Genomic DNA, 9,240 nt, shown 5'->3' on the forward strand with positions numbered 1-9,240 from the left:
CTTGATGTACTCCTTTTCCTATTTGGAACCAGTCTGTTGTTCCATATCCAGTTCTAACTGTTGCTTCCTGATCTGCAGACAGGTTTCTCAAGAGGCAGGTCAGGTGGTCTGGTATTCCCATCTCTTTCAGAATTTTCCACAGTTTGTTGTGATCCACACAGTCAAAGGCTTTGGCATAGTCAATAAAGCAGAAGTAGATGTTTTTCTGGAACTCTCTTGCTTTTTCCATGATCCAGCGAATCTCTGGTTCCTCTGCCTTTAATGCAGGACAAGATATTTTTTTGCAAACATTGTTTTCCTGTACCAAGTATAATGATTAGAGGTTTTTCACTTTCTATGGTTATAAAGGAGTAATAATCCAAACTCGACATTCTACATTTTATTTTATTTTTTTAATTGTGCAGCTGGGCATTCAGGATCCTAGGTTCCCAGCCAGCGATCAAACTCTTGTCTCCTGGGAATGAAAGCACAGAGTCTTAACCACTGCCAGGGAAATCCCTACACGTTAATTTTTTAAAATTTAATTGGAATATAATTACATCTCATGTGGTTTCTTCTTTATGCCTTTAGCTCTAGATCTTTTTCTGCAGGTTGCAGTTTTTTTAATCCATAGTTGTTCAGCAGTTAGTTGTGATTTTGGTGTGTTCCTGAGAGGAGGTAAGTTCAAGGTCCTTCCATTTTTTCTTCAAATTAAGCTTTTTAAATTAAGATAACAAATGTGCACTAATAAACTTTTGCAACCACAGTTCTAAAATTCTGCAGCTATAGAAGAGGTTTGGGCTTCCCTGATGGCTCAGCGGTTAAAAAATATACCTGCAATGCAAAAGACCCAGAAGACCCAGGTTCGATCCCTGGGTGGAGAAGATCCCTTGGAAGAGGAAATGGTAACTCACTCCAGTATTCTTGCTTGAAAAATCCCATGGACAGAGGAAGCTGGCAGGCTACAGTCCAAAGGGTTGCAGAGTCGGACAAGACTGAGGGAGTAAGCACAGAGTGGATTCACGCTACTGACAGGAAGCTCAGGCACCCTGGCCACAGGAAACAGTGTGAGAATGGAATTGTAGGAAGGAGGAGGCCCCCCTACAGGGCCCCAAGAGCGGGCTCTTGTCTAACACTCGGAAAAGAATTGTCCGAGGAGACACGTGCTGACCAAGCAAGAGATTTTATTGGGATAGGGCACCCGGGTGGAGAGCAGTAGGGTAAGGGAACCCAGGAGAACTGCTCTGCCGCGTGGCTTGCAGTCTCGGGTTTTATGGTGACGGGATTAATTTCCGGGTGGTCTTTGGCCAATCATTATAATTTAGAGTCTTTCCTGGTGGTGGTGCACTTATCGCTCAGCCAAGATGGATGCTAGCGAGAGGGCTTCTAGGAAGTGGACGGACACGCAGTGTCTCCTTTAGCCCTTTCCCGAACTCTTCCAATTGGTGGTGGCTTATTAGTTCCATATTCCTGATCAGGATCTCCTGTTATAAAACAACTCATGCAAATGGTTACTAAGGTGCCTGGCCAGGGTGGGAGGTTTCAATCAGTGTGCTTCCCCTAACAACTCCTCCCTGAGAGACTTCATACTCAAGATACTTCTTGGGAATTGGGGTGGAGGTCTCTTTCTTCTGTAATTTCTTCCTGCTGTGCATGGGTGTACACCTGCCTAGCAGAGCAGAAGTCTCTCTCTACAAGATCTAAGTCAAGGTTTTATTTTGTTGTGTTTTGCCTGAAACCAGCATTCACCCTTGTAATAACAGCAATTTAGTTTGAAACTGTTGGCCCCTCTCAGAGACGGAATAGACAGGGGCCAAACAGGAGACCTAACAGGATGGTTGTCTCTGGTCCCCGGAATCAGAAGGCAACATTTGGGGTGAGGGTTGCAGGGTTTGTGACCCTTTTTGATTGGCTGGTGGTGAGGCAACAGAGCTGTGCTCCAGGAATCTTGTGTTCAGTCTGAAGTTACCATCCTCCACCTGGGTGGGGGCTCAAAGACATTGTTATGCATATTTTTTTGAGTTGGAACCAGGACTCTGTCTTGAGGCCGAACCAACCTTTGATTCTTTCTCCTGTTTCTGTATCCCCTCCCTTCCCTGATTAGCAATTGTTTGAATCTACAACTTTGGAACTCAGGGAAGGTCAAGGATGCTGAATGAAGCCTATATCCTACAGATAAGCAGTGGAGAACACAGAACAGATCTCTACTCCAGAGCCCCACAGAGTTCTGCTGCTGCTGCTGCTGCTAAGTCGCTTCAGCCGTGTCCGACTCTGTGCAACCCCATAGACGGCAGCCCACCAGGCTCCCCCGTCCCTGGGATTCTCCAGGCAAGAACACTGAAGTGGGTTGCCATTTCCTTCTCCAATGCATGAAAGGGAAAGTGAAGTCGCTCAGTCGTGTTTGACTCTTAGCGACCCCATGGACTGCAGCCAACCAGGCTCCTCCGTCCATGGGATTTTCCAGGCAAGAGTACTGGAGTGGGGTGCCATTGCCTTCTCCAACTGAGTTCTACTCAGTTTTAATTTAGGGAACCAGCAACTATGACTGTCATAACTTCCTGTCAAAATGGAGCATAGGACTGCCCCAGCTTGGAGTATAGACACTGAATTGGAAGTATCTCTGAGTTCCAAGTTCTAGATCTGAGTCTTGTAGGATTAAAATCTCAATCCCTTGGTCTGCCATTTTGGTGTAACAGACCCAATTAGAAGTAGTTGGAGGAGTGATAACTGGAATTTAGTAGACAAAATAAATCTCATTTCTTTTTAGAATAGGCCTGAAACCCAGTCTGGACCTGGCACTTTGGGGAGACTCGTAGCCAGGTAGCCAGTTACCTAGTTTAATAAAAAGTAAGGTTGCAGTTACTAGCTTCCAGCAGACATTGTTTTGAGAATGATAGCATTTAAGCCTGACACAACTCAGGAAACTCAAGTGTTTAGCAACACAACGTCTAATTTGAAATTACACCCATAGTATCACCTAGTTATTTCCCAGGATGTCCGAACCATAGCTACTCCATTTTGACTTTTAATTGAACCTTCTCCTGAAAAGATCTAACTATCTGAAGGCCTATTCTGCCAGTTTTTCCTAGAGCACAGAGTGCCTTATTCCTGATTTTCACCCTGAACTCCTTTCAGGGGCACTGAAAGTCAGCAGTTGCCGTGGCCATGATTTAATCTTTGCAGATGTAGATGGCAAGTGTCAGTCCTCAGTTGGCAGAGCCCCTTTTTGCTCATAAACTTGACCATGATTTTGAGGGGGGGCACTTCATGACCATTTTATCCCACGGTGCTGAGAATGTCCATTCTCAGGTTTGGCAAAGATTTTGTTGACAGGCCACTCAATGTACTGTTACTGGACTAGGCCATAAAACAGTATCCAAAATTTTCTGGACCACCTGTCTTACCAGCCTCTTGGTCCAGGAAATCATTCCCTCTTGTTGCTTCTTGCCATATCTAGAGTTACACTGTTACCATCATCGATCTCATATGGAACTATATATTATTCTATTAGAGGCCTCACACACACATTTGACAGTGTAAGAAACAGCAATATTGCTAAACAGGTGAAATACAAATAACATAGCTAGCAGTGTTAGTAAAGCCACAAGTAAGACTTAAGTTAAGAGCTTCCATTAGATGTAGCCCAGTATATCTCAAGTCATCTGACTTAGTCGGCTCTATAGAATCTTTATCTTCCAGGGAAATTATATATTGGCACCGTCTATAAGGCACATAGCCCAGTTTTCTAATGTTACTAGACTGATTGTTCTTAGTATGATTTAATTGTTTCCAACACAGAGGAGACTTTAAACCTAAATTCCCATAGCCTGGTGTTATCTATATAAATCCATCCCATAATTGTGGGAGATTTTTTCCTCTTTTGCTGAAACCTTTCTTTTTGCTCTGATTGAGCTTGAGTAATAGAAAAAAGCTCAAATTTATGGCCAGAGTCAGAGCAGGCATTATTAATTGGCCCGATGAGAGGATCCCATCTAGTAATATCACAGTGACCCGAATATGACTATATATATATTTTTTTTTTTAAGTGAATTTTCTCAGGGCCAACCAGTTAGAGTCTTGTAGTAGAGAAATTTACCAAAGTAACCCAGAAATAGACACAGGTAATTGGCCACAAACCCAACAACTGAACTGAATTCTAAAACTAGCATAGAATCAGGCCTATGATAGAAAAGCATTTGATTTATATGCAAAGGTCTAAGAAGTCAAGAAAACATAAATGATCATACGAATCAGGACCAGCATCTTGGGCAAGCTGTCTACCTCCGATGTCGTCATCTTCTCATCCTGGTGTAGTGTAGTTTCTCCTGCTTGAGCATTATTTTAAGGTGAGATCAGGTCAGCTGTCTTCTCTATAGACCAATCCAGTGTAGGGGCCTTTGGAAGTGGGAATTAATCTAAGAGTTAATTTCCCTTCAGTTTCATTGTGCATGAGCTAGTTAAGAGTACCTGATAAAAAAGTCCTTCCATCCAGGTTGGAGGCAGTCCCTTAAATTATGTCTTATTCCAGTCCTGGTTGCAGGTCATGAGGCATCTGATCTTCATCCAAAGATAGATTACTGAGATAAGCTTCAGAAACAAACTTTAAGAATTCAATTAAATTTTACATTAATATCACATATCTAAGAGATGAGTCTTACTGGATGCAGACCTCCATTAACAAATTGGGATTTAACATTTTTTGAAATATCTTTTTCTCCCTAAAGTTACCCTCATTTTTATCAAACTTAACCAAATCAAGGCTAGTTTGTTCGCAAAATAAGTCTGTTCTCACTTATTTTGGTCTGATGATTTATATAACCATAATTGATTATAGAATTTTTATTTTGTTGAAACATTTATAGAGTCTCACTGAACTTTTAAAATAAACCAGGGCTGGGAAACTCACACCAAAGGCTTATCACAGATTTTGCCTAACAAATCTAGGTGAATTCTTCCCTTTTTAAGGTCTCAAACATTTCTTGAGATTTTTGTACCTGTGAGATAACCTTCCTAACTCATTTGATAAACTTACTAGAAACCTAAGAATTTCCAGTTTTTGGAGGAGTCAGAGAGAAAATATAATTGTTTTGTTTATAACGTTTAATTTTACCAAAGTATTGCCATAATTAGTTTGAGAGGAAGGTTTTCCCTACTCCCTGAAAACATAAGATTCAAACCCGTAATTTTTCAGATAGAAACCATAAAAGTTGTAAGCTTATTCGCTGGTTCATTCAGTCCTTTTGTTAACTTTTGTGAAGTCAGGTTTTCCATTAGAATACCAGGACATATCAGAATGTTAAGAACTCCATATAATTTCTAGGATATCTGCATTAGTAATTTTACCATACATTATAACATGAGCAGATGTATTACTCATTTGATAATCTTTTCCATGTAATTTAACCAACCAAATAAACACAGTTTAATATCTCTCTTTGGGATGTTTCAGGGGCCCTCTGAAGCACCCAAAAGTTAGCTAGAGGTCAAAAGAACGTCAAAAGAATTCTATTTAGGAAGTTTTATCAAAATGATCAATTAAAAGGGTTTAGAACATTTGGTCACATGTAGTCAATGTTGATGGGTGTATCACTTAGCCTGCTGATATGTCACAATAGGCCTGAATACCAAGGCTGAAGGTCTAGTGAAAGTCGGCTCCACCGTCTTGGACCTAGTTGACTCTAACCAGTTTTCTTATGGCTGTGTCATTTCTAACAAAATCCATTTATCTAACTAACTGAAATCCAGTTTTAGAAAATCCTGATCATGCATAACTCTTTTTAGTATTTTTTCATACCTTTTTCTTTCTTTCTTTCTTTCTTTCTTTTTTTTTTTTTTTTGCTGAAAACACACTTCCTACTTTCCTTTAGCAACCAGGAACTAACTTTTATATTAGCATTTTATAGATTGGTGAGCATAAATACTAGCGATAATTTCTAAAACCCTTGCTTTCTTAGAATATTTTAGGAAGGCACCAAACATTATTCATGTATAGTCCCAAATCTCTTTAGTTTCACTGTAAAAGGAAATTAGTGTTTAGTAGTAAATGTTTCAAAATCTTATTTTATTTGGAAATGACCTAACTATTCAATAGACTTCCAACACTTTGCACACTTGGCACAACCCTTAGAAATTTAAGTTACACCAATCTGGAGAGACTATTTTAGACAGGTATTTCTAAAGAATAATTATTCTTAATAGAGTTTATATGAAAGCTCATAACTCGTTTACATTTTTTAGAAGTTTCTTTACTCGAGGTAATTTCGTTGTTGACAAACTTGTAACAGATATAATATAATATGGCTGGATGGCATCACGGACTCGATGGATGTGAGTCTGAGTGAACTCTGGGAGATGGTGATGGACAGGGAGGCCTGGCGTGCTGTGATTCATGGGGTTGCAAAGAGTCGGACACGACTGAGCGACTGAACTGAACTGAAACCTAGGTACAATGAAAATATTCTACTTAATGTTAATTACTCTAAGACATGTCTATATTAGATAGGTCAACAAACAAACATTAATATCAGGTATTTAATACTGAATATTTCCCAGTTCACATGAACCTGGAATTTATTGTTTAATTTAGAATTATTTCATTTGTAAGCGCTTACCTTTTTTTAAGCCAAATAAATAGAGCTCATTTACAAATTAACCTTAAAAATATTACCCAGAGACAAAGACATACCAAGACATATTTAGACAGACACAGTGCAAGATCTAGCTTCATTTTCTAAGTTTAGTCATGAATTAGATATTACAATATAAAATTTACTAGTTTATTTTTAAAAAGTTGAAATAAATAAAATTTTAAAGTCTTTTTCCCCTTTTCCCTCAGTCTCAGGAGTTAGAGATGGTCTAGATAAGCGTTCCTGAGAGCCCTGGTCTCAAGGCACAGGGAAAGAAAATCAAGTTCTAACAAAATGGTGGCAGGTCTAAACCACATGGTGGCCTTTTCCGGTAAGCGGCCTGAGGTGACTCCTGAAAATGGTGTGCTATTCACTTGACCCAGAAAACCCCACAAAATCATGCAAATCAAGAGGTTCAAATCTTCGTGTACACTTTAAGAACACTGGTGAAACCGCCCAGGCCATAAAGGGTATGCATATCCGAAAAGCCACCAAGTATCTGAAGGACGTCACGTTAAAGAAGCAGCGTGTGCCGTTCCGCCGCTACAACGGTGGAGTTGGCAGGTGTGCACAGGCCAAACAGTGGGGCTGGACTCAGGGTCGATGGCCCAAAAGGAGTGCCGAATTTTTACTACACATGCTCAAAAATGCAGAGAGTAATGCTGAACTTAAGGGCTTAGATGTAGATTCTCTGGTCATTGAGCACATCCAAGTGAACAAAGCCCCCAAGATGCGACACAGGACTTACAGAGCTCACGGTCGGATCCACCCCTACATGAGCTCTCCCTGCCACATTGAGATGATCCTTACTGAAAAAGAACAGATTGTTCCTAAACCAGAAGAGGAGGTTGCACAGAAGAAAAAGATATCCCAGAAGAAACTGAAGAAACAAAAACTTATGGCCCGGGAATAAATGCCGCAAAAAATAAATGCAAATAAAAGTAAAATAAAAAAAAATTAAAAAAAAATTTAAAAATAAATAAATAAATAAATAAACCAAATGGTGGCCAGACAAAGCAAAATGGCCATCAAAAATCACAACACAGAACACAGAGTTAAAAGACACACACATAAACCTGGCAGTCCTCATCAGAAACTCCCTTAAATACAAGAATACAGTCTCTCAGAAAACCTCCTATAGAGACACAGAACTTCAGATCCAAGTACTAACATCAAAGATTTCAAAGGGAGGAAAGGAAACCAGGTTGAAAGAAGAAGGGGGAGGAGGCGGGAGACAGGGGCAAAAGGGGTGGCCTTACAGACGTCTCCTGCCACCTGCAGATACCCAGGCGTTATGGGACTTTACCCTGGGCCTCCAGAGAAGGGAGGACTGGAACTCGGCCCTACCAGAAATCAGACCAGAACAGAACCAGAATTCGAGTACTCTGCCAAGAGGAGGTGATCAGTCTCCAATCCTCAGCTCAGGCTGAGGGCCCTTCAACCAGATTCCTTCCTGCGTCCAGGACCAGGAGACTAGAAAAATGGGGAAGGATAGGAAGGGTTAAGGAGAGGAAAGAGAGAGGGAAGGGGAGAGAGGTCAATAAAGTCTCTTGTTCTTTACCTGTCAGGGCACTCTGGCCAGTTGTCCATATCAGGAGGAGACCAAGGACGAAAGGGTCCCAGTTGCGGCCACTGGGTCTGGTCCATTGACAGGCAAGTTGGCCCCCGAGTGCCCCGAGTAGTTAGGATGTCAGTCTCAGCGAAAAAGAGTCCCCGCCAGGGTCACCATTTGTTGCAGGAAGGTGGACCCCTTCCAGGGCCCGAAACTGGGCTCTTGTCTAACATTCAGAGATGAATTGTCCGAGGAGACACATGTGCTGACAAAGCAAGAGATTTTATTGGGAAAGGGCACCCGGGTGGAGAGCAGCAGGGTGAGGGAACCCAGGAGAACTGCTCTGCCGCGTGGCTCGCAGTCTCGGGTTTTATGGTGACGGGATTCGTTTCCGGGTGGTCTTTGGCCAATCACCCTAATTCAGAGTCTTTCCTGGTGGCGCACGCATTGCTCAGCCAAGATGGATGCTAGCGAGAGGGATTCTGGGAAGTGGACAGACACACAGTGTCTCCTTTAGCCCTTTCCCGAACTCTTACGATTGGTGGTGGCTTATTAGTTCCGTATTCCTTATCAGGGTCTCCAGTCATAAAACAACTCATGCAAATGGTTACTATGGTGCCTGGCCAGGGTGGGCGGTTTCGATCAGTGTGCTTCCCCTGACATATGTATGGCTGAGTCCCTTCACTGTTCACCTGAAACTACCACAACATTGTTAATCAGTTACACCCTAAAACAAAATAAAAAGTTTAAAGTTTGAAAAAAGAAATAATTTTCTGGTTGTTACCAATGAGGTAGTATGTCACATGAGGCCCTCTCCATCCCCCTCAAAGGAAGACGAGGTAATCTGGCACCTAGACCCCTTCCATTCTCCACAGGTAGGTTATCTAAGCCTGAAAGCATCCTATTTATTAATGAATTCCTTTCCCTACTTTAAAAACCGTTTTCCTCTCTGTAGCCTTCAGAATTCCCCGTTGCTCACTAGAAGGGTTGATGCTTAATTTGTGAATCAATCAATAAAGACAGTTAAACTTTTTAAATTTACCCAGTTGATTTTTTTTTTTTTCTTGCCAGTTAGGAAAGGGA

At 41.4% G+C, this 9,240-nt stretch overlaps 1 pseudogene; it reads left to right on the forward strand.

Annotated features, from left to right (window-relative positions):
- On the forward strand, positions 6,933–7,535 carry LOC102168938 (annotated as a pseudogene).

The sequence above is a fragment of the Capra hircus genome, chromosome 18, assembly GCF_001704415.2.
Source record: "Capra hircus breed San Clemente chromosome 18, ASM170441v1, whole genome shotgun sequence".
Lineage (NCBI taxonomy): Eukaryota > Metazoa > Chordata > Mammalia > Artiodactyla > Bovidae > Capra > Capra hircus.